At 42.8% G+C, this 24,183-nt stretch overlaps 1 protein-coding gene and 1 pseudogene across 17 annotated transcripts in view; both read right to left on the bottom strand.

Moving 5' to 3' along the window:
* DLG2 (discs large MAGUK scaffold protein 2) overlaps nt 1-24,183 on the bottom strand; it is a 1,731,178-nt gene that overhangs the window by 301,151 nt on the left and 1,405,844 nt on the right. Inside the window, exon 1 of one of the 17 annotated variants that reach the window (XM_045509099.2) lies at nt 2,488-2,579. The exons of the other annotated variants lie outside the window; for them this stretch is intronic. The gene's annotated coding sequence lies outside the window, so the exon portion shown is untranslated. Of the gene's footprint in view, nt 1-2,487; nt 2,580-24,183 lie in introns of those variants that run through there. 17 annotated transcript variants of the gene reach the window in all.
* LOC141578899 (L-lactate dehydrogenase A-like 6A) lies at nt 6,566-18,842 on the bottom strand (annotated as a pseudogene).

Genomic DNA, 24,183 nt, shown 5'->3' on the forward strand with positions numbered 1-24,183 from the left:
TTTATCCAATAAATTTTCATCTCAATTTTTTTTTAGCATCTACTTACTATGCTTGTCTGAAAAAGTTATTGAGGGTTGGAAAATGGTAATTTTCCAACTAGACTGTAAGGCTTGTGAGGGCAGTCCCAGCATTCATTGTTTTAGTCTTCTTACATTCCTAGGATGTGGCACAAAGTCCCATCCTCACAAATTATTATTGAAACTGATTGCAGTTACATGTGCCTAATAAATCTCTTCCTCTACTTTAAAGAGGCCTTAAAACTCCTATTCCTCTAAAAAAAGGCATTATTAACCAGCTCACCAAAAATTTGGTGGCCAATTCCAATGGCTAATAATGAAAAGAAGACAAACTAGAAAAGAAAGTGATGAGAGGAGGACTGCTGGAGGAGATACGCAGGACCCTGACAGGAGGCAGTCAGCTTCCGTAAAGGGTGGGGTTTTCGTTGCTTGGCTGCCGCCTTGAATGTGGCCTCTTCTGGGAAGTGCTAGCTGGACCACACAACGGATAGCCTTAACTCCAAGAGTCAGTGATTCCTAAAGAAGTCTCTCTCTGATCATTTGGAGGACTGGGAGCGGCAACAGAACCAGTTCAAAACTCTTCTGAAAAGACCACCTGCATAGAATCAAAGGACTGAGGAAGAACTGCCCCCTTCTGGAACGACCTCTCCCTCCTTACTGCTTTTGTTCCTTTAAGCATGTATCAGAGCTTCGTAAGTCAGCCAAGGCTGTGTGCAGTCTTTTACCATCAATCCCAAGTGAATATTGTAAGCATCAGAAAATTTTCCATTTACACAGTCAGGGAGGCATTTTCAGTCATTTAAATCTTTTCTAATTACTAATTCCCTCCTTCCAGCCCTCCCAATTTAGCACACAGAACACAGCTCCCTACAGAAATCAACTCCCCAGCGAAGTCTGAGTTTCCATGGAGTTGCTGGAGCTCTGGATGTGAACAGAGCTGAAAAGCCACATTCCCATGGTTATGGTTAGAGAAAAAACATCAAGAAATCAGCATTCACCTCCATGGTGCAGTTCCTAGCACAAAGTAAATGCTCAGTAAGTAATGGGAAGGAGGGAGAAAGAGAATCAGGAGATAAGCTAGAAAAGAGGGAAAGAAATCCAGTGAAACTGGCTTTCCTTAAACTGTCTGTGACCAGAGGTTTAAATGTGGAAGAAAGGAGTTTACTAATAAAGATAATACTAGTAACGGAATTTGAACAAGAGGGTACTATGCTGGGCTTGTTATTGCAAATCCTCCCAAGAACTTCGCTGAGCTTAACTTTTAAAGTGAGGAAACCAAGGCACAGAGATGTTAAAAGCTTCCACGCCGGCAGAGCTGGGCTAAGAGCTCCAGTCTGTGATACACAGACTGTGTGCTTTCTCCCCTCCACTTCCTCTGCCTTCTCCTCCTACAGTCCACACTGGCTGCCTCCAGCCTCAGGCTGCAGGTGACACTGTCTCTGACCCGGCACCTATGCCGGGTGCTGTTGCCTGAACACCTCCCCCTCCCCACCATCCCCTTCACTGCTATCACAAGAGGATGCCTTCTAACAGCAGCCCCAGCTCTGGCTAGTGCCTGTCCTCATTGTGGGTCACTCTGCCTTTCCATCTCCTTAAACAGCCCCTCAGGCATGTTGTCACAGCCCTTGGTCTCTAGGGGCTGCTCCCTTCAGCCCCAGTTGGTCAGTGCAGGGGCCAGGCCCCCTTAGCAGCTCCCCCATTTCGGGCATTACAGAGAGCTCAGTAATCTCCCTGAGCATCTTTTTTAAGGTGGCAGTTTCTTTTTATTTATTCATGGGGCGGGGGTTGGGCTTATTTATTTATTTATTTTTAGTGGAGGTTCTGGGGATTGAACCCAGGACTTCCTGCAGTCTAAGCACGTGCTCTAGCACTGAGCTATATCCGTCCCCCACCCGCTGAGCATCTTAATCAATGTCAAAGCATGTTGTATTCTTATGGCCAAGTTCAGTGCCTCCCCACCCAGCTCACTCCTTGAACTGTACTTAACTCTACACTTGGGCCAGTTGCATGAAAGGCTGGCTGTAGGCGCTGACCGCTGTCGCAGGCTCGGCCACATGTCGTGAGAATGACTAGCATTAAATCAATAAGGGACTGGAGGTGAGGGGGTGGGGGTGGGCAGGAGGAGAAGCAGCACTGGAGCTGAAATCCGAGCTCTCAAACTCCGTCCACAGCCCTAACAGTTCCAGCATCAGAGTAAAATATACAAAACTAGCCCTTGCTATTCTTGGCACTGGGAGTTCCGTGGAACCCAGACATGTAATTTTAATTCCTTAAAATCTCCTTCCTCTGTCTTTTCCCTTTACAATTTAGCATTGCATGCAGCTTTCTACTGCAGTTTTCTCTTTTGCCAAACACCTAGCCACCTGGAAGTGTTACCACAGCCACTGCCCCGCAGAGGTGGGCTCCCTTGATTCTCTGTTTCCTGCTCTCCCCCTCCCGCTTTCCCTCCCACCCCGCTCTGGGTCTCACCTACGAGGTCCTCTCCTGATTTCTCTGCATCTGCATCTGCGACAGCGCTTCTTGCTTCCTCACCTTTCCTCTGCGCTGTCTCTGCTCCCTCTTCCTGCCGCTGATCTCTCGCCTTTCTCCCACCCCCTCCCTCTGACCGACCTCCCTCCACTTTCTCGCTACATCCTTTCCCCTCTATTTCTCCTGCTCCGTTGGGAGGACCGCCTCTGACTTACCGTGTTTACCACCTAACGCTCAGTTTCTGGAATTAGTTGACCGTTTGAAGTCTAAACTGATTTGCTTCGAGAACCCTGTAATTATGCTAATACAAAACTAAATGTTTTCTCATTCCACCATTAATACAACTGAAACACTGGGTTAACTGTCAAATACAGGTAAACCAGAGGAGCTTGCTCTCAAACTGAAATGACAAAATTTTCTCTGCTTGCATTTTGAAATACCATCTCAGGCTATCTTGTTTATATTTGATGCTCTGTGACTAAGTCAAAGACAAGAATTTAGGGTTTTTCCACGTTGGGCTTCTGGGGGAGTTCTCTACGATTTATAGGACTGTGGAGCTGCTGTAAAACATTTTTTTAAAAACCCTCTTGTTCTTCTCTAATGTAGAACCCTGCTGTATATATGGGAACTGACTGAATGTTCGTCCTCCTTAAAATTGTCATTACGAGCTGAGCTGAATGTCCTAGACTCCAAGGTTGCCTCCCCATCTGCCCCTTGTTTCCTAGCACTGGCCTGTCAACAGTAGTCTAAATTTGGGCTTTGGGCATGTGAATAACTCAAAGTTTACATCACCTCCATGATAACCTTCGTTTCTTACCCATCTTTTGCCAATAATTCATTTCCTCCTAAAAACATGAAAACATCACTGCATAGATATAATTTTAGTATAAACCTCAGATATAAAACACAGGGTCAAAGAAGCATTTGGGGAAGAGTCACATTGGTGACATGTGAAATGACTGATAACCATGAATATTATATTAGATAATAGATGATTATGCATGCATGCCACCCATTTGCAGGGAATGTGTCAGTTCTAAATATTGCTTCTCCTGAAAGTAGGTATAACGAGAAAGTCAGGTAAACTAGGAAAAAAGTTTTTTTGATGAATAGGAGACAAAATAAATGTGCAAAAAGCATAAATCACTAAGAAAAAGTATGTGTAATTGTATAACATGTTCTTCAGGAGAATGTATGTAAAATATCTGTTGTAGGTATGAAAAGTGACATTTTTGTTTTCTTTTTACTGGCTTGTGGGTGTCTGGCCATGTAAGTTTCCTTTCCAGCACAGATCTACCTAGGGTTAGTAAGTGGGTGGGATTCTCAAAGCAGAAACTTTTACTTGGCTTTTGTCATCTAGAAATTCCTGTCTAATCTTGATCTTTATCACCTGCAGTGGGCAAAAAAAAAAGAGTAAACTTTAATATTTTCTTAAAGTAAATTGTTTGCAATTATTTTTATGTGTGTATATGTAGATTTACATCCATATATGTATATTCACATATATGTCCTATGTATCAAAATATAAATAATTTAATTCACTATTTTAAATTAGTGCTTCTATGTCCTGGGAGGTGGCAAAATCCAGGGATAAGTATATTTTAAAGAATACTCAGTGGATATGGCTCTAGCTCGTTCTACCAATTAGCTTTTGAATTTTGTGCTTTAGTTCCTTCATTTATTAAACAAATAAATGAACAAATGTTCAAAGGAGTCCATGAAAAGTGGCAATGTGTACGGTTCAACCTAATACCACTACTGATACCACTAAAAGCAAATTTCCATTTTGTACTTTTTAATGCAAATGACATGTAAAATGTAAAAAATTGGGTTCTTTTGGGTTATTTCCTGGTTAAAAAATATTTAATGAGTAAAATGCATGTCATTCGCTTTTTAGATTAAAGAAGAAATGGTAAAATAAATCTGCCTGGTTCTTTTCTCCAGAGGAGTTTTAGAAGGTTCAAAATTGAGTTTGATGGGAAAATTTCAGCCTCGGGCAGTGGGGGAAGGGACATTAAAATCCTTATTTATCGTTGGATAGTAAAGACAAGAGAAAATCTTTGACTATTTTAAGAGAATGACATTGAGATTGTCAACTAATGAGCTGAAACTTGTTCTGACTGTGATACATTACTGAACAAAAGATTAGAGGAAATTAGTATAACAGAGAGACCCCCCCTTTTTTTTTTTTTTTTGCTATATATGTGGGAGAGTCGGAGGATTGGGAGTGCGTAGGAGAAGTGTGAGAGGATGTGTGGGAGAAGAAGCGTTTAAAATGTTCAAAGGAAACTCAAATGAAGATAGGAAAATGTACGCTGGGGTAAAGGTTTCCAAAACCAGCTATTCAGACAAGTGCCTCCAGTGTTGTCACGAGCACTCTTTACTAGTAGCTTCTGAACTTCCATCTGTGCTGTCTCCTGGGCTGGGAGTACTCTTTCTTCTCCATAGTCATCCTGTCACCCTGCCTTGGGAAGCCCAATTCAAATCCTGCTTCTTCTATGAAACTCTCCCTAGTAAGTAAAGGAAATCTACTTGCTCTATCCTCAAAACTAAGGCAAAGGAGAGTACTTCTATTTCTTCTAACTCCCTCCTCCCAAGTGTTCTGTAAATGATTTATGTTTGTGTCTAGGAGGGATATGCGGGCTAGGAGATGTATTTGTACATCTGACATGGCCCTGAGACCATCTAGTCTCCTACTGAATGCCTATCATGTGCCAGGTGCTGGAATCAATAAAAATAAGGTTTGAGGTTGCTATCAGAGAGATCACAGCCTTAGGCAGTCACCTTTGAAATGCAAAATTGTACTCATGCTATGAAGGACTTTATCATGTTTCTGAATTTCTTTCCTCATCGGGGATATTGGGAATCCTTTAATTCTACCATTTGAGATTCATTGCTCTCGCTTTAGGCTTGTTATGCTGTTAAAATCTTGATATAGTTGGGATTAAACTTTGCCTTTTTCCTGACATTCAACTTCAGTGTGAACTGCTGTATCTAATTTCTTTGAAGAAATAGATTTTTACTGAAGGAGGACAGAATGAGCATGAGGACACTAGAACCCTAGGTGCACACACAGTGCGAGGAGGTAGAGTTCATGGACCAAAAGTGTGGGAAATGGACCAGAGGTCAGCCTTCACCTGGCAAGAGCAGTGTCACTGGGTTGAGGTGGGCTCATCACCAGAAGGCCAGTGCCTGCTACTTTCAGAGCAGTTGGAGGCTGGCTCACAGAGCTGCGGACCCTGGGGCTGCTGGTTGCACTGCCTAAGAAGGTGGGGCCACCCGCTACCTCCTCTGTGTCAGGCACCATGCTGGGTGTCCTGTACCCTGGCACATTTAAGCCCCGTAACAATCCTTTGAGGTAAGAGTCAGCCCTGTTTTGCAGATGAGGAGGTTTAGTTCAGGGAGGCTGAGTCTTTGTCCAGTGGTCTCACAACTAGTTAGCAGTAGAGCAGGGCTGAGTTATCTCTCTGGTTCCAAAAGCCAACATGTTTCCTTCTTCCTGCTCTTTAGGAAATAAAGGAATCGAGTCCACTTTAAAGGCCAAATAATAATAAACTAAAGCAAATCAGAGTACTTCGAAGGGATATAATTTTGAATGAATGTCCACTTGAGGACCAGCTTAAGACATACCAGATGAAAACAACTTGAACGTGAGAACAAACTTTGTTTCCAACATTTTCAAGGATCCTTTGAGATTTGATTAAAAAAAAAATCCCATCCTTTGCAGGAATTCCCTCTCCCAAGCCCTGTGGATAGTTAGCTGACGCCTGCTGACTAACTACAAAGGAGTGAGGTCAGACCTAATCACTCCACCCACCACACTTAGCATGGCAAAGAGCTGCAGTAAATGCTTCATAACACGGGAAAATGGAGACTCAGTGTGGATGAGTGATTTGTTCAAGGTTACTTAGGCGTTAGTGGTGGAAACAGGATTTGAAAACAGACCTATCAGATTCAGAAACTGTTGGTCTGAGCTAGTGCCTCTTTGGGTCCAGATACATTTTCTGGGGCAACACAAATAGTCTGCATTCTACAGAAAAGCCTTGCAAATACTTTCAACAACAACAGTCAGCATTTATTAAATCCTTCCATGTGCCAGAAGTGACACTAATAATACATGCATTATTTTGTTTCTTTCCCCTGGCAGCCCTGTAAGTAGACACAGTCATCATTTTGTTGATGAGAAAACTGAGGCAGAGTAGTCCAGAGTCAGGATCCAGATCCACTTTTTCCCCTTCTGTGTATATACTTTTATTTTTACATTGTAGAGGTGGGTACAGTTTTTTTTTTTAATATTATATAAACAAACATAGGTACACGCTAACCAGAACAAAATAATTAGGATGTATTTAAAGGAATTAGAATTTTTATTTTTTTCCAGCTTAGAATATTTCTATAACACACTAAACACCTACATCATAGATTCTTTTGAGCCAAATGGCAACTACATATATATAGAAAATAAGTACTGATACATTAGAGGTCCCCAAAACACTTCCATCAGTGCAGTCACTTAGGATTGTAAAAAAAAAAAATCATCCGGCATCTGGCTGCTAAATAAAAGAGCTGGAGGGCTAAATACATAGGGGAGTCACTCTACCCACTTTCCTGTTTCCAGCGTTTAGGGTTTCAGGTCTATTTGTAGGTTTCACATACACAGTCCCCTCCCTACCTCCTCTCTCTCCTTCCATAACTTTAGAAAGGTAGCATGAAAAAACTGTAAAGCTTGAGCTCCTTCTGAATTTTCCCAAAGTGTTTCTGCACTCGTTTTTAAGTGGGCCTCCTCGTCAGGGTTCAGCGTTACCTTCATAAGGCCTGCGATACCATTCTCTCCCAGAGTACCAGGGACACTGAGGACCGCTGCCTCAGTTACTCCATAAAGGTCTTTAATTATGGTAGAAATCGGGTGCCCTCTTCTAAGAGTCTTCAAAATACTTTGTTTTAGATCAGCTCCAGATAAGGCCAGTGGCCAGAGAAGTTCAGTTACCTCTTGAATAACACGGGGGTGAGGGGAATTGAGGGACCCCACACTCTGTGCAGTTGAAAATCCACCTGTAACTTACAGTCGGGCCCTCTGTATGTCTGTGGTTCCCCCACATCCTCGGTTTTGCATCCAGTGGTTTTAACTAACAGTAGACAGTGTAGTACTGTAGTATTTACCATCGGGAAAAAAAAATCCACATATAAGTGGACCTGCACAGTTCAAACCCATATTGTTCAAGGGTCAACTGTATTGCCTTTCATTTTAATAACCATGGGCACTGGCAGTCACTTCTTTGCACGTATTTTTCTATTGCTTATGATCTCTGTCAGTTCCTATATCTGAGTTCACACCCCTCAGAGGGACACCAGCCATGCTAACTCCACCCCACACAGGAACACTTGAGTCAACGTGCTCTGCGGGGATCTACCCATGACAGCCTTCAGGGTGGTTATCAAGCTTCCGCCCAGTCAAGGAGGGGAAATGGGTAGTGTCCAGATTACAGCCGCTTCCAATAACACAGTTTTTGAGAATTTCAGTTTCCAGGCTACGTAAGTTAAGATATTGACTGAATTAGAGCCAACTAGCAGTTGCAGTGGGGACTGTGTTGGACATATGGGAACTCATTAAAGATAGTCACGTTTCGAAGGATTAAATTAAGGTGTGTTTCTCCTTTTTTCTGGTGCGTACCTGCTGTGATAATCACTAAGCTGGGGATTGTAGTGACAGGAAAATCGCTGCTGGAAACAATATTTGGCATCTTCATAAAAGGACTGCCATGTTGAAGATCCATTGTCTCACCCTTCAGTTTGCCTTTATCATCAGCCACAAAGACAAGTTCATCACTTAAGCCTTCTAATAAAATGGTGATAGCACAGGCTATGCTGACTGATCCAGCTCCATAATGGAGACCTTATTGTGGTGAATGACCTCCTTGGAAGTGAAATTCATCATAAATTCACGGGCAGTGGGGGTGAAGGACCTGCAGGGGTCACCAAGACATCCCTAGGGGGAAGAAAAACTCCTCCCACAGTGTCCACTCTCCAGCTGGCCCTTAGGGCTCCCTGGGCCCAGCTCAGGTCTGCTCACGCCAAAGGTGAAGGAAAAGATGGGAGGCCAGCTCATTGAGCTGGAAGTTCGACATCCTCCTCATCTTGTTACTGTTCAAGGCCACGCCCAATGTGCGGGCCCTTGCCTGAGTCTCCCCTGGGCCTCCAGAAAGGACTTCTCCCATTTGCTCAGATGAAGGCAGTCAAGGATTTTCTCTAGTGAATCCAGGAGTGACCATTTTACAAACCTGCATAATAAACCAACGCAGGTCCCTGGAATTAACTTGACTTCTATTTGTAGTGTGGATGCCAAGTCAGTCCCACTCTTTGACTCCAGAGCCAATGTGCTTAAGCGTCACTATATCTGACTCCATTTCCCTTGATCTCACCCTCTTGAGGACATCCCAGTTTCCCTTTCACCCGCAACTGTATCTTGTGCATTAATCCTGGTCTCTTGCTTCTTGAGTCCTTCATAAAAATGCAGCAACTAGAATAGAACATCCAACCCTAACAAGGGTCTAACCAGTGAGGCCAGAAGCTTGTCCTTTTTCTAGGCACCAGCACCATATTTCTGTAAATAGGTTCCAGGTAAATATTTTGACATCATCATCAGATGGCTACCTTGTGGTCACCTCAAACCACAAACTGGTGCAATTAATTTTGGGAACTGTGTTCTCCCAGACTGTCTGCCTGAGCAAGGAATTTTGTGCGTGTGGTAAATATAAGTGGCCAACAAGTATTTACAGGGTTTGTGCCAGTAGTTTGCTTTCTTATGGCTACTTACTAGATTAACACCTCTTGAACCTCAGTTATTTTTTCATTGGAAAATGGGAAAAGAATATATTCCCTGCTAATGTTGTGGGAGGTTCAAATGAGATAACGCACAAAATGTAATGTGATGTTATTATCACAGATAATCTAGGTTTTAATACCACACCAGGAAGGTAATTATAACTGCTAAAGCTGTAATCACAGAAACTGTAGCCTGCAAGTCCTAAACTATCCCAAACAAGATCATCTGTCCAGCTTTTAACAAGGAAAACATTTTTACAGTTCTTTTTTTCTTACATGTTCTAAGTTGGCTTTCACTGCCCTCTAGTGGTTGTTACACGGAAAACATAGCTATAATTTTTACATTTTAATTTTTAAGATACTAGGCACAGTCTTAAAACATCCTTCAAACACTGTTAGGTTACACATGTTCCTGTCAGTTGGCAATCCTTAGAGTCAAGCTGCAGGGACAGTTTCTGACATGCCCAGCACAATGTGGATATACACTGCCATGCTTCATTTTACTAGGTCTTCACTCAGAATCTACTGACTTAAAATAATGAACTTCATTCATGAAATATTTATAGGTAGTCAGGCAAATGAGAGATATTGTCGTGGCTTGCAGTTTGATGAGGGAAATGGAGTATTAAATCTGTCCTTACAAATCAGCGTGGTGAAATGTGATGGTGACGTACTGGGTATATGAGCCCGTTAAAAGGGATGCCTTACCCGGGGGCATTTCTGTGGGTGTTGAGAGGGTGAGGTGGGATTTGTCAGAGAGGGTGTTCAGAGAGTGTAACAAGTAACCTGAGATCTACAGGTTGAATAGAGGAGACTTATTCAGGAGGAGAGGGTGAGGCAGGCAGCGTGTTTGAAGGATTAAATATGGTAGAGAATAGAGGAGGGAGGGGGTTTTAGAGATGAGGCTGGACAAGCTTAAAAAAGCCATCCTGAGGAATTTTGACTTTATTCTGATGGTTAAATTATAACCAATAGACAAAAAAAAGCATGATTGCATGCCTTCAATTTTTATTTTTGTTTTTTAAACTTTTATTATTTAAGGGGAAACCTTTACTTATTAGTCATAAATTAATTGTTTGGAACCTTCAGTGCCTCTTTTTATCACCCAGAGTTCTCTCAAACACGTACATTCCTAGCATGCTGCAGCTGGAAGGACCTTCAGATGTCACAAGTTTCCATCCTTTCACTCTGCAGAGACTTGAGGGAGCAGGTGGTCAGGACTTGGTCAGGTTGCCCCTGGGAACTGCTTGCTTTTCCCACCAGTCTAGACCTCAAGCCCCTCACCCCACATCAGAGATCTGGTGAGTGTCCTCTGTCTCCTGTCTTGCTGATTTGGACTGTGCAGAATTCTTGGGCACCCCCAGCCTTTCTCCTCTGCATTGGACTTGACCATCTTCCTTTGTGGCTTGATGGAAAGATGGTTTATCTCAGACTTGCGGGGAGCCTCTGGGAGGTCTACTCATGTCTAAGGAGAGCATGAATCCTCCCCAGATCACCTGGTCTGGTTTTGCCTCTTCTCTGGAACTCCCTTGTTTCTCTGTACTTTTCTTATGGCATAACTCTGGGGGGACCTACCCACTTCTTCCCCTAGACCACATGCATCTGGAGGACATGACACATGGCTTAGTCATCACTGCATCCTGCAGAGCAAGGTAGTGTGAGCTCTGAAAACCTCTGTCAAGTTTGCTGTAGACAGGGATGGGTGGATAAATGGACAGGGCAGGATATCTTATTTCCTAACAGAAGGTTTAAGTAGATGTTGGTAAGGGAATGAAAAATATATAATTTTAATAGCTTGTATCAGAATTTTTCTCAGGGGAAAAAAATGAGCTTAGAAAATAAAGTGATGAGCCATCTGAGGTGAAAGGAGAGTCTTACAGGCAAGCAAAATGATAGCTGTGTTTTTAATGTGAAAAGACCATGAATTGGAAGGTAATAAGAGATAAGAGAAGAGAGGTCAGGAAAGGAGAGAAGAGAGAAATCTGGACAGCACAGGAGAGTGCCCAAATGACTTTAAAACCAGAGACATCTGATACTTAAAAATGTTACAGCTTTAGTGCAAACTCACTGTCATCTTTTTGAACTTTAAGTACCATCTATTACACAAAGGCGATGCTAATAAGCACTCAATGACATTTACGTTCGATACAGGAAGTATCCTTTTCTGTGATGTTTGCAATTCTGGCACAACTGACTTACATCTACATATGCTGAACAGAAAGGCAGATAAGAAAAATGAAGGAAAAATGTAGATTCTACTCTCCTGAACCCTATCATAAATCTACAAATAAAATAATAAAAAAATACATGAAAAAATGGTCATAGTTTAGCGCAGTTTATGTTGCACACAAAACACGAGAGATAGGCAATAAAAGTTTTTGTAGTTTAGATCCCAGAATCATTTTCAGCATGGTCCATCAGGAACGTTTGCCTCCAGGGTAGATTTTGAGCAGAGTGAAATAACAAGCAATTAAATTATATGGGAGATTAACTATTGGCCTTTCACTGACCCCTCTTCTTCTTCCCTTCAAGCAAGAGAATCATCGATCAGTTTATGTTCAGGAAGGAGCAACATTTTTCATTTTGAGCTTTTCCAGCAGTCTTGGCTTTTAGGGCTTCTGGCTGATTCTTAGTGCTCTGCTACTTACAAAAATGGGACTCACAATATAAAAAGAGAGAAAAAAGAGGCAGTGAAGCCACAAATTCTACTTCCATATTTTAATTCACTTTTTATTCCCTGAATTATATTTTAAAAGCCTACCATTAAGATAACGACCAGTGTTAATGCAAATACAATCAGCAGTACAAAAACTGCAAACAGGCCAGACACCACTGGAGTATACAGTTCTGTGCAAAAGTCTTTTACTGCCATCTTGTGGACTCTCAGGGAATAATCCCAGCTGCAATGTCTATTGTACCTTGGACTGCCAGGTTCAAATGCCACAGTATATGAAAGTAACTAGGAGAATGTCTAAGAAAAGAGTAATTTTATTACTTTGGATGCACTATTTAAATTCTCTGTGAATTGGTTTCTTTGTGAAAAGTGGGTATTATACGTAACGGTCCATCCTTTTTCTGTCTCAAGTTTGCTTTGAAAATTAAACATAAAATTGCTCTGTAAATTAGAAAGTACTCTTCAGAAACAATGGCTTATTTTCCTTGTTATCATGTAGCACTACCTGATTGATGATACCTAAGCATTTTGTATGTAACAAGGGCAGGATGATTCAGACTGAAGAATCAGACCTCAGTGTGAAGATGCTGTTTGTTCTCTCTGGGGATACTAGGTTTTTATGGCACAGTGTATGACAATATGGTAAATGGAAAAAATGTTTAAAAAAAAAAGCAGCTAAATATTCAGGTTTCCATTTAATTTTATCACTTTGGGTGCACTGTTTAATTTCTCTGGCCTTCAGAGTGATTTGTGTTATCTTTTGAGGCTCTCAGGACAAGAGAGTGGATGTTCCCAATGAAAAGAATCCATGAAGATTATGTCTCCAGGAGCAGATAGTAATGTGGGCCTGGGGATTGAGGAAGGGGGTATTTTTCTTTTTTTTTTTTTACTAGTTTACTGATGCGCACAGGGGTTCTGACATCCCATAAGCTGAGCAGATATGGAGTATAGGAAGAGCTTCTTCCAGAAAAATAAAATGCTGCCCATGGGATATCATCCACCAAACCACACTTCAGTCATTCTCTTGTAAGCTTTGCATCAACCAGAAAACTAAGGTAGTATGTTGGATCATAGATGGCAGAGGTGACTTAAAAAAACATCTGAGCATTTCAGGGAAAAATTGGGAACAAATTTTTAAAGGCTTTAAAGGCTTTCCCTTCCCCTTGGGGGAGACTTCTAAAAGTTCTCTCATTTGCTGATTTATTCACCACTTACTAACAACGCTGTGTGCCTCGTGCTGCTGAGTTAGGCCCTGGCTGCAGTTATAATCAAGACACACCTCTGTTTTCAGGGAATCCCCAGTCTGTTGGGAAAATGTTCATGAAAACAAATCAGGACCAAAAGGACAACACAGGATGTCACTAAAGATCTGTGGAGACACAGGGTTGGGAGGAGGCAGGAGGCCTTCTCTCCCTGTATCTGAGTCCTTCTTAAGGGCCTTTTGTAGGGCCTTTAATTCACCTTCCTCCATGTTTAATAAATTTCTCCCTCCTCTGATGTCTTGAAGCTCTTAACTGGAATAACTCATTCACCTGCTGCTCATCTCAGGCACTTTGCCTGGTTAGATTTCACTTAAGTAGTGTCTTAGCCTTGCTTCTCTACCTGCAATTTGGTATTAACTATTAAAATGTCATTTATAAATGATAATCAGGTTATGGCTTCAAACATAATTTTCATTCCTTCCTTTCTGAGATATATGTATACACACACGCACACACACACATACACACATACATCTGTCAGTGGACATTTATCCAGTCATCTGTTAGCGGCATTTAGGTTGCTTTCATATCTTGGCTACTGTAAATAGTGCTGCTATGAACACTGGGGGTTCATGTATCTTTTCTTGTCTTTGTGTGTGTGTGTTTTAAATTGCCTTTATTGAAAATATTGTAGACAAATCAAATTGAGATTGTCAAGGAAAATTTAGGATCTGTGGTTTTATCTCTAATATTTAATGCCACCATTATTGATAATCAGAATCACTTTTCAGGAGCCATGGCCATTAGGGTCTTAAAATAAAAGCAAGAATAGGTTTAATATAGACTCTTAAGAGATTTTATTGATAAGCAGTGGAATTGAAGGTACCATGTTAGCTACTTATTGCTGCATAACCAAGTACTACAAGCTTAGCATCTTAAAACAGTGCACATTTATTATCTTACAATGTGTGTGTGTTGAGAGTCCAGGCATGGATGAGCTCCTCTGTTCTGGGTCTCACAAAGCTGCAGTCAGATGTTTGCGGGATGTTCTCATCTGGAGGCTCAACTTCAGATAGGAAGTTGAATCACTTCCACGCTTACTAAGGTTAGTGGAAGATGTAATGTCCTTATGGTTGTATGATAGAGAGCCCTAGTGTGTTGCTGGTTGTTGGCTGAGGGCCACTCTCATGTCTTAGACGATGTCTGCAGGTGCTAGAGATAACCTGTAATCCCTTGTCATGTGGGCTTCCACCATGGCTACTCACTTCATCATATCTTTTTGAATTAGAGCTTTTGTCTTCCGGATATATGTGCAGGAGTGGGATTGCTGGATTATATGGTAAACCTCTTTCTAGTTTTTTTTTTTCAATTTTAATTGAAGTACAATCAACTACAATGTGTCAATATCTGGTGTACAGCACAATGTCCCAGTTATGCATATACATACATATATTCGTCCTATTTCTAGTTTTTGAAGGAACCTCCGTTCTGTTCTCCATAGTGGCTGCCCCAATTTACATTATCAAGGAACTTACTGATTTTAAACAACAAAATAGCAGGGTGAGAAGACTAAAACAAACAATGTGGTTATTCCTTTCTATCACATCAGCTGTGCATTATGACCATGTTCATGTCCTGTTTCTCCACTAGGTTATCACCCCCTGAGGGTGGGATCAAGGTCTGACTCACCTGTCTTTCCTATAGCACCTAGCCTAGCATGGGACAGTCATGCTTTCACTACTGAGCACCTGTGAAGTGCCAGGCCCTGTTCATGCTCTGGGAACACAGCAATAAATAAAGTGAATCAATAGGAGATACTTAAAATCAAAGAATTAAAAAATGAGAATTTCCCAGTCATGTATGTGAAGTATTTTCTACCTCGTCTCCTCCCTTCTCTCTAAATATATATGTATATATGTGTATATGTATATATGTGTACATATACACATATATTTAGATAAATAAATAAAACACCAATTTCCCCTCTCTACTAGATCATTTCCACCAACATGTACATAGACATTGTTGTTTTAAAAACAAACTCTATCCTCCAGTGATCATCCTACTTCATTCTCCTTTTTAGAAAAACTCAAAGGAGACGTCTATGCTCCTTGGCATTAATTTCTCTCCTCTCATTATCTTAGAAATCCACTTCTACAGATTCTCACCCCAACACGCTGCAGACACTGCTTTTTCATTTGGTCAGTAAGTTCCATGTGATTACATTCAGCAGCTAATTTTCACTTCCCATTTGACATGACTTCCCAACAACACTGAAAGCAATCACTCCCACTCCCTGGAAGTACTTCCTTCTTCGCTCCTGGGGTCCTACTTGATTTCCTCCTGCCTTACTGGTTGTTCCTCTTAGTTCCCTGGGTGGATCCTCCTCTCCTCCCGGGGAGGACCCGGCGCACTCCAGGGCGCAGTCTGTCTCTGCCTCTGTTACCTGCTCCACCTGTAGGAGCATCTCTGCCTCAGCTAATAGTAGGAAACCTTAGTGTCATCCTTCACACCTTCCTTTCTCTTTTACCCCACACCCAGGCTTCTAGGAAGTCTGCGAACTGTCCCTTCTAACTATACCCAGAGTCATTCCTCGCTTCGTCCTCTTCTACCAGAGCTGTCCGACCCTTCACATTCTCTGATGCAGATTATTCAGGCAGTTTCCTGGCTTGCTTCCTGTTCCATCTTTGTCCCTTATTAGTCTGCTATCAACACAGTGGCCAGATGGGCCTCTTAGTGTCAGTGAAATCATGTCGTGTCACTGCTCATCACCCTCCCATCCTCCTCTCAGAGGAAAGCAGAGCTCTTACAGAGGCTGAGAGGCTGTGCTCTCTGTGACCCACCCATTCATGGCTCCTCTGCCCTCACCTTCTCCTTCCCTCCTCTCCTTCCAGTCTCACCTCAAACACACAAGGTGTGCACCTTACACACAGCTCTTCCCTGCGGAACTGCCCTGGAAATCTGCATGGCCCATTCCCTTTCCTTTATTCTTTGCTAAAATGTCATCTTTTCAGTGAGCTCTGCTCTGACCACCTTATTTAAACTTTCACCTCCTCTTCCGGCACCTCAAATTCACCTTACATTCCTCTGTTGGTTTTTCATTGCACTATCACCTCCAAATAGGTTATATAATTTCATTATCCATGACTTTAAAAAACTATTGTTTTTCCTACTAGAATGCATGCACCATGAGGCAGCAATTTTCCTCCTTTTTTTTTTTTTTTCTATTTCTAGCACTTGGAATAGTGCCTTGCATATAATGGCTGCTGAATAAACTATTATTGCATGATTGAATACATGAATGGTTAGTGCTTATTAGCACTGTGCCGATGGCTTAAATATATTATTTTATTTAATGCTCCCTGTAAGACTGACAGGTGTTATCATCCCCATTTTACAGGTAAGGAAATTAGTGTCTTACGAGACTAACCAGGTCAAGCTCACAGAGCTGGGAAGTAGTGGATTTGAGATTTGAATTCCAGCCTGTCTGATTTTCAAGGTCATCCTTTCTCAACTCCATCCTGTTGCCCTTCCACGTTCAGTCGCCACACCACCCAGCAAACGGCCGTGCATCAGTGAACACATGCCTACTTCTCATTTTTACATGTCGAACTGGATCTTCATGGTGCAGCTTTCTGCCAGCTAAGCTTGTGACTTCCAAACCATGATTGTTTATGTATTACGTGCAGCTGCTCACACCCCAGAACGGTAGGGTTTTTGTGTTCTTCCATGTCCAAACCCCTTCTCAGCACCCACCGGAAGAGCTCACCCAGCCTCTGTGCCCTTGCTACACTGTTCCTTCCAACCGGCAGGCTCGCCTTCCTTAATTCACGGCAACGAATGTTCTTGAGCAGCAGGGCTTTTAGGCACTAGGGCCACAGTCTCTGTCCTGAAGAAGTTCTTGGGTTTTGTTTGGAAGAAACCAACGTGAGAACAGATCATTCGCCTACTCTGGGCAGGATCTCTAGGGGCTTCACTACAGGAAGAACCCGGTACAGTGGGGGCACCACCCACAGCACCTTTAGGACCTGTGCCTGTTTGTGGTAGAGGAAGGTGAGAGGGAAGGCTTTGAGGGGAGGAGCCCGCCCGGAAAATCCTGTCCTTTCCTGAACCCCCTCCCTTCTTCCTAACTGTAGGCTCCCATGAGCATCCTTTTTGTAGAAGTGATGCTGCACTTTCAAAGTGGATAACGTGGATCATTACAGAATCACTCTCAGAAGCTGTGAAATGGGGAATGCGTGTGTGTGCATATGTGTGTCTACGTGTGTCTGCTCTGTACAGTGCTAGACCCATATAAGGCCATTCATAAGTGCATCTTAATTGGCAGGAAGGTAAACAGAATTCTTTAGGGCCTTTAGAGCCTTTCGACGGAGAAGACTATGACGAGCAGAAGGATATTAGGCAGGGCAGGTCGAGGTGGGGAGAATGTGGCCTGGGCATCGCAGTGGAAACCCTCAGCATAACCACAGCCAGGACTGCTTGTAACTGGAAATAGATAGCTGTTCTCACCAAATGACTAATTCCTATTTGTTCTCAAAATACAACCCACTGTTAATTTTCTTGGAACTCTTCCCTGGATTCTTCCAAGAGACTATTTCAGCAAGCCCCTGGTAGTCAGTCCTGGAAAAATGACTTTGCGTTTGGGTGAGGAGGGAGAAGGGGTAGGAGATATTTACTGTGCCCTTCCTGTGTGGTAGGTCTTTATTTCTGTTATCCTACAGAGTAGAATTCCAAGACTCAGAAATTTTAAATAACTTGATCAAGACCATACAGTTAGTAAAAGGTGAAGCTAGGATGGGACCCTAGGTCTGCCTGACTTCTCTAAGGCAGTATTTTTTTCACCTTCCACACCAACCTCACAAATTCTATCAACTCTAATCATGCTATTTCCCTGTGTAATATCATGATTGTAAGAAATATACACTCGGCCTTTGTTCCTGTTTCTGGCACAGAGCTCCTAAAACCCTTGGAATTTCCTAAGTGATGGGAGAGACAAAGGAATCTTTTGTCATGTTAATGAGGTGACTTTGGGACTCAACCTAAGGATGGCGCTGGTTGTCAGGAGAACCCACCTTGTTAGAATTTTCTTGGTGCTACCCCCCAGACCTCCCAGGAGAGAGGAGCTGGAGACTGAGTTCAGTCTCCTAAGGTCAACGATTTAATTAATTATGCCTCTGTAATGAAGTCTCTGTAACAGCTTACAAGGAGAGGGTTTGGAGAGCTTCCCACTTGTTGAATGTGTGGAGAGGAGGGGAGAGTGTCTTGCCTGGAGAGGGCACGGAAGCTCTGCACCTTTCCCATACCTTGCCTTATGCACTGCTTTCATCACTTTTCCTGAGTTGTATCTTTTTATAATAGACTGGTGATCTAGTAAGTAAAATATTTTTCTGAGTTCTGTGAGCTGCTCTAGCAAATTAATTGAACCCAAGGAAGGGGTCATTGGAACCTCCAATCTATAGCTGATTCATCAGATGGTCAGAAATACAGCAGACAACCTGGATTTGCAACTTGCTTCCGAAGTAGTGGGGTGAGGTTAGGCACAGGCTTGTAGGACTGAGCCCTTAGCCTGTGGAGTCTGATGCTATCTCCAGGTAGATTGTATCAGAACTGAGTTTAATTGTAGGACACTGAGCTGGTCTCAGAGAATTGCTTGTTGGTGTGGGGAACACCCACCCACCCTCACCCATACACACACCCGCCTGTTGAAATTGGTGACCAGAACCTTTACCCTGCTTCAAACCTTTCCGCAAGTTTCTGCTGCCCTTTCATCTTCACTCCACTTTAAGGCCTTAGAAGGTGTATGAGGTGCTTCCTTCCTCTCTAATCTCACCTCCATATTCCCTCTTCCTCTCTACATCTAAACCGTGCCACACATGGTGTGCTCTCCCTTGTTTCTGGGCCAGGGATGTGCGGATCCCCTGCTTTCCTTTTCCTTCCTTGCCCTGCCCTTTGCTCTGGCTGTACTTTCTATGTCACTGTATTGTGTTGTATTGTACTTTAGGTCCTGGAGATTGAACCCAGGACCTTGCTTGGCTCCACCGCTGAGCTCTACCCCACCCCCTCTCTCAAAGCTGAGGTAAGACGTCACTTCTTCAGAGACATCTTTCAGGTGCCCTGGTCTAGGTCAGGCCCCCCTGTGTGTGCTCCCCAGCACCTGTGGCTCCCCTGTGGTAGCACATTCAGAGCTCAAATTTGCAAACTCCATGAGGGTCAGGATGGGGCTTATCATATTCACCGCTGTGTCTCTGACCCTTGGCACTGTGTCTTGTCCAGGGTAGGACAGTATTTTTTTTTTTAATACTTTTTCTACATATGTTTTCCTTAAATATTTTCTCAATAATTTTCTCTATTTTGTTCCCCAACCAAAGTAAAAATAATAGAACTGGAGGACATGCCCCATTTAATTTGATTCTCATCTTTCTCAAAGACCAAAATGTGGATTCACCACCAAAGAACTGATGATTTATTCATTAATTTATTAGAAGGTGTTTGTAGCTATTTAATAGAGCTATGCAGACTTTTCAAGTCAAGGTACATTGGTTTGTAAAGTCCTTTATCTCAGGAAGATATTTTTAATTACTCTGGGACACAAAGTGCTGGAAACAGAAAATCACCATTAGAAATAAAGTCTTCATGGTCCACAGACATTGGCAAAGCTGATAGCCTGTCCTTGTCTGGATCTCTTGTTGGCATGCTTAGATAAGCAGAGTTAGGGAAGGCACTGCCAGCTGCCCAAATGCAGGCCTGGGTCCCTCCCAGTGGAGGCCCCTCCCCAGAAATCATTTCTGTTGTTTAAGAAGTGAGTATGATTCTCAAGACCTTAGATCTAAAAAATCCCTCATATAGAACTCAGTGAACCAGATGATCTCTAATGGAGCAGCTCAGTGTCCAGATATCATTCTTATTTTGGGGCAATCCAAGACAGGAAGGAGGCACAGCCTCCCCCCTCCCCCACCCCATTAGAAAGGTGGAGGGGATATGAAAACGAATACGTGTATGTACATGCGTGACTGGGACATTGTGCTGCACACCAGAAATTGACACATTGTAACCGACTGTACTTCAGTTTTAAAAAAATTTAAATAAAAGTGGAGGGGGACAGACATTCCCTTTCCCCGCTCCTCAGCATCAGAAGGCCAAGCAAACATTCCTGCTGGGAACTTAGGATCTCCACACTGAGGTGTCAGCCTTGTGGAGAGAGAGAGTTTTTTTCACAGCGCCTCTAGCAGTGTGGCCTGGCTGTAAGGCACCCGTGGTGCTGACCTCAGAGCAGCATCCTTAACAGACCTTCAGCAGAATTTACTTCCTGGCCTCTGAGCCTGGTCCCCCCAGCCTTCCTGGGATTCAGCGAGCTATTTGTTATTTCTCTAATAAATTCCTTTTCCATTTAAGTGACTCAGATGTCTGTTGTCAGGAGTTCAGACCTCTGGCAGGTAAACTCACCAGCCAAGCTCCCACAGGGCACATTCCTGGAGCAGTCAGTATTGCAGACAAGGAGGCTGGCTGTAATAGGAGGAGGCCTCTGCCTGGAGTCTGACTGGCTTCAAGTTAGAAAATCACTGAACCCTTCAGGCTCTTACTGTTGAAAATGGCAAAGTGATTATTTTCCTACCTATCTTGACAGGATGCTATGAGAATCAAGTGAGGTGACGTCTACAGTCAGGACTTCGTACACAGAAGTGGTGATGCGAATGTCAGGGTATTAGGGACTAGCTAGCAAAGTAGGTTACTCAGAGGCAAAAACAAATAGCTAAAAATCAGTGCACTTTTAGCTGGGGGGTCAGTCCTTCCTCACAACTTGAGCTGTCTCTGCAAGGGTTCCCCTTGATCAGGGGTCAGCTGTGGCAAGAGCATCTTCAGTGTTTACGTGGAGAGGGCTCAGGGTCAAGTGTTGGTTCTCCCTTTGAGGCTTGGATAGGGGCTCTATCACCTAAACATCTTTTTGGAAGAAGAGTATATATTATAAACAAATTTTTAAATAAACATCGTGTATTTAGCATTTAGTATGTAATGGAATAATTATTTAGTATTTGTCTGATCTATGGGAATATTTGTCAATTAGGAGTTTGTCATTTAGAATGTGTCTCATTTGGAAAATATATTCCGTTGACCAGAAAGCTAAAAGCTTTGAGATATTCTGAATCTTCAGGACAGAAGGGGTTCTTTGGGCTGAGGGCTCAGATGAATACAACTGAGGGGAGCCGTGTGATTCCCAGCTGCCTTCAGAGAAGTGGGCGAAGATGAGCCTTTCCTTCACTCATCAGCGTGTGTCCCGTAGCTGGGCTCTGTGTCAGTGTAGGGGATGCAGAGATGACTGAGACCCAGTCCTTGCCCTCAAGGGAAGCTTCAGAGGATCTAGATGATGCCTTTAAGTCACCTCAGTCTCAGAATCTGTGTGTACAGTGGCTTCTCGTGGTGCCTCCTAGTTCTCCTGTAAAAGCTCAATTATTTCAGGCATTTATGTTTTCCTCACTAACTGGACTTAGAGTGCAGACAGCCTCAGACATAAGCAAACTGCCAAATTCAATTTTCTGTCTGAAGGCTGGCACTGCAGAAGGAGCATAGCTTTGAAATCAGAAGCCGTAGTGGTTCAAATACCACTGTCATTGCCAGTGATCACTGTGTGATCTTGGGCAGATTGTTGAATTTCTCTGAGCCTCCAGCCTGACAAGGTGGTTGTTAGGATTCAGTGAAATCATAATGTGGTATCTGGCGCAATACTTGGTGGTAAGCAGATACCCCAAAATATGAGGCGTTTTATCCCTAATTCTCCACTGTTCCAGTTTCTTCAGGGCCCTCTTTGCCGGGAAGCTTCTCCTCCAGAAAACTTCCCACATTCCCAGGCTGGGCTAACGACGGCCTCTCCTCTGTGCCCATGTGCCCAGAATTTACCATATACCTTTCCATGTTATATTGGAAATTATATATATATAATCCATCTCCTGTTGTGAGGCTGTAAGTTCACTAAGGACACTTTTTTTTTTTTCATGTTGTATCCTCAGTGTCTAGTAGTTTTTGCTGCTTAGTGAATGCTTAGTAAATTGTGGATTGGTTTTATGTGAATAGGTTAATAAGCTGTACATAAAGAATATCCCTCATCTGATGCTCCGCGCCCCCTCTGGTCTGCACTGCTGTCTGAGGAGGCTCTTTCTAGACTGAGAGTTCCTTGGTCTTAGGTATTTGGGTTGCACTTTCCCCACCCCCGTTCCCTGAATTCTGCAAATAATTTTTTTTTTACTTGAAGTATAGTTGATTTACAATGTTGTGCTAGTTTCTGGTGTGCTACAAAGTGATTCAGTTCCTCAGAGTCTTTTCCATTATAGGTTATTACAAGGTATTAAATAGAGTTCCCTATACAGTAGGACTTTGTTATCTATTTTGTATATAGTAGTGTGTATCTGTTAATCCCAAGCTCCTAATTTATCCCCCCTTCCTCCTTTGGTAACCATAAATTTGTTTCCTATGTCTGTGAGTCTGTTTCTGTTTTGTAAATAAGTTCATTTGTATCATTTTTTAAGATTCCACATTTAAGTGGTGCCATATAGGATATTTATCTTTCTCTGCAAATAGTATTTTAATATGAAAATGCTGTAATTCTTCCAAATAAAACACCTGCATGACTTTTTCTGGAGAATAGTTTAAGGCAGAATTTCTAAAAGTATATTCCATTAGATAGTAACTCATATTCTGGGGGGAAAATTCTTTAAATAAAGTTAGAAAATGCTTTAATAGTATTTCTTTATTGTGGTAGGACTTCTCAGATCCTCTTTTTGATCATGAAGCTTTTCACAGATCTGGTGTTACGTAAAACACATCTGTAGAAATACCACTTTGAGAAAAGCTGCAACTGGTATCACCAAATTGAATTTCAAACTTTTGAAGGCTGCTTAAAGCTGAGTTCTTTAGTAGTTGTCCTGTGAGCTATCAGTTAGAAGTTTGCCTTTAAGCACGTTTCCCAATGTACTATTTTTGCTGCGTGTCTACAAGTTATGATAGATAGTGTGTTAATGATTGAATAAGCATTATTTAAGCAATGTATCAGAAAACAGCGTATTGATTTTGCTGTCCTACTGTGCACATGAAGTTTACTCATTTGACACGCATTGCACTAGTAGGTTATATGTCAGACCACGGGGACGCTTCGTAAGTGGAGCCTGGGGCCGTCCGTCAGTTCTCTGGTCCCTTTTAGGTAATAGAAGGCCCTGGTTCACTCTACGTTCCTTTGTAGGGAAAATTCAGTACATTATGGGAGTCCACACCCATTAATCTGGCCATTCCTTTTGTCACAACAGGGAAACACTTCTGTGTGCATTGTCAGCAGATAACTGCTGTTCTGAGCCCTTTCAAGTGACCCACAACCGTGGTGCCTGGGGGATTCCACCTCCCTCCTCCCACTCTGTCTAGTGTTTTTTAAGCTAAAGAGGTTGTGTTCCCTTCAGCAAATACTGTTCCTTTGAGCGAAATTATAAGGCAGGCCCTTGGCTATAAAGGCCAGATCTACCTGTTTTCCTGGGGGAAGCTGTGCTATCACCAGATGCAGGTGCTGAATTGTCTCAGTGTGGAAATATACACTGCTGTGTGTAAACTAGTGTTGGTTTCTGAGTTTTGCTGCTCTTCTTTTGTTGGGGGATGTGGCATGGGTGAAAGTCAACCAGAGAAAAACCTCTCTCAGGCCACGGATAACCAGAGCTGGGACTGATGCTTGTCCCTGAGGGAAGGGTGGACGTTTTGCTGGAGTTCGGATGACTCCACGGGTTGAGGATGAGAGGAGAGAGACTAAATGTGCTGAAGAGGTGAGAGACTGTAAAATTTCTAGTGTAAACTGTTGTGCTTTGGGGAACAAGGTGACAAAGCTGCACAGAGCTGGGAGGTGGCTCTTGTCCCCACTGCTGCACTGTCCGCAGAGCCTCTCTAGAACGTGGCTTTCAGGAACACTGAGAAACCGTTCCTTCCACACAAACCCTCAAGCACTGAAAATAGTGAAAGCAAGGGTCCTCC

Source organism: Camelus bactrianus, chromosome 10 (assembly GCF_048773025.1).
Source record: "Camelus bactrianus isolate YW-2024 breed Bactrian camel chromosome 10, ASM4877302v1, whole genome shotgun sequence".
Lineage (NCBI taxonomy): Eukaryota > Metazoa > Chordata > Mammalia > Artiodactyla > Camelidae > Camelus > Camelus bactrianus.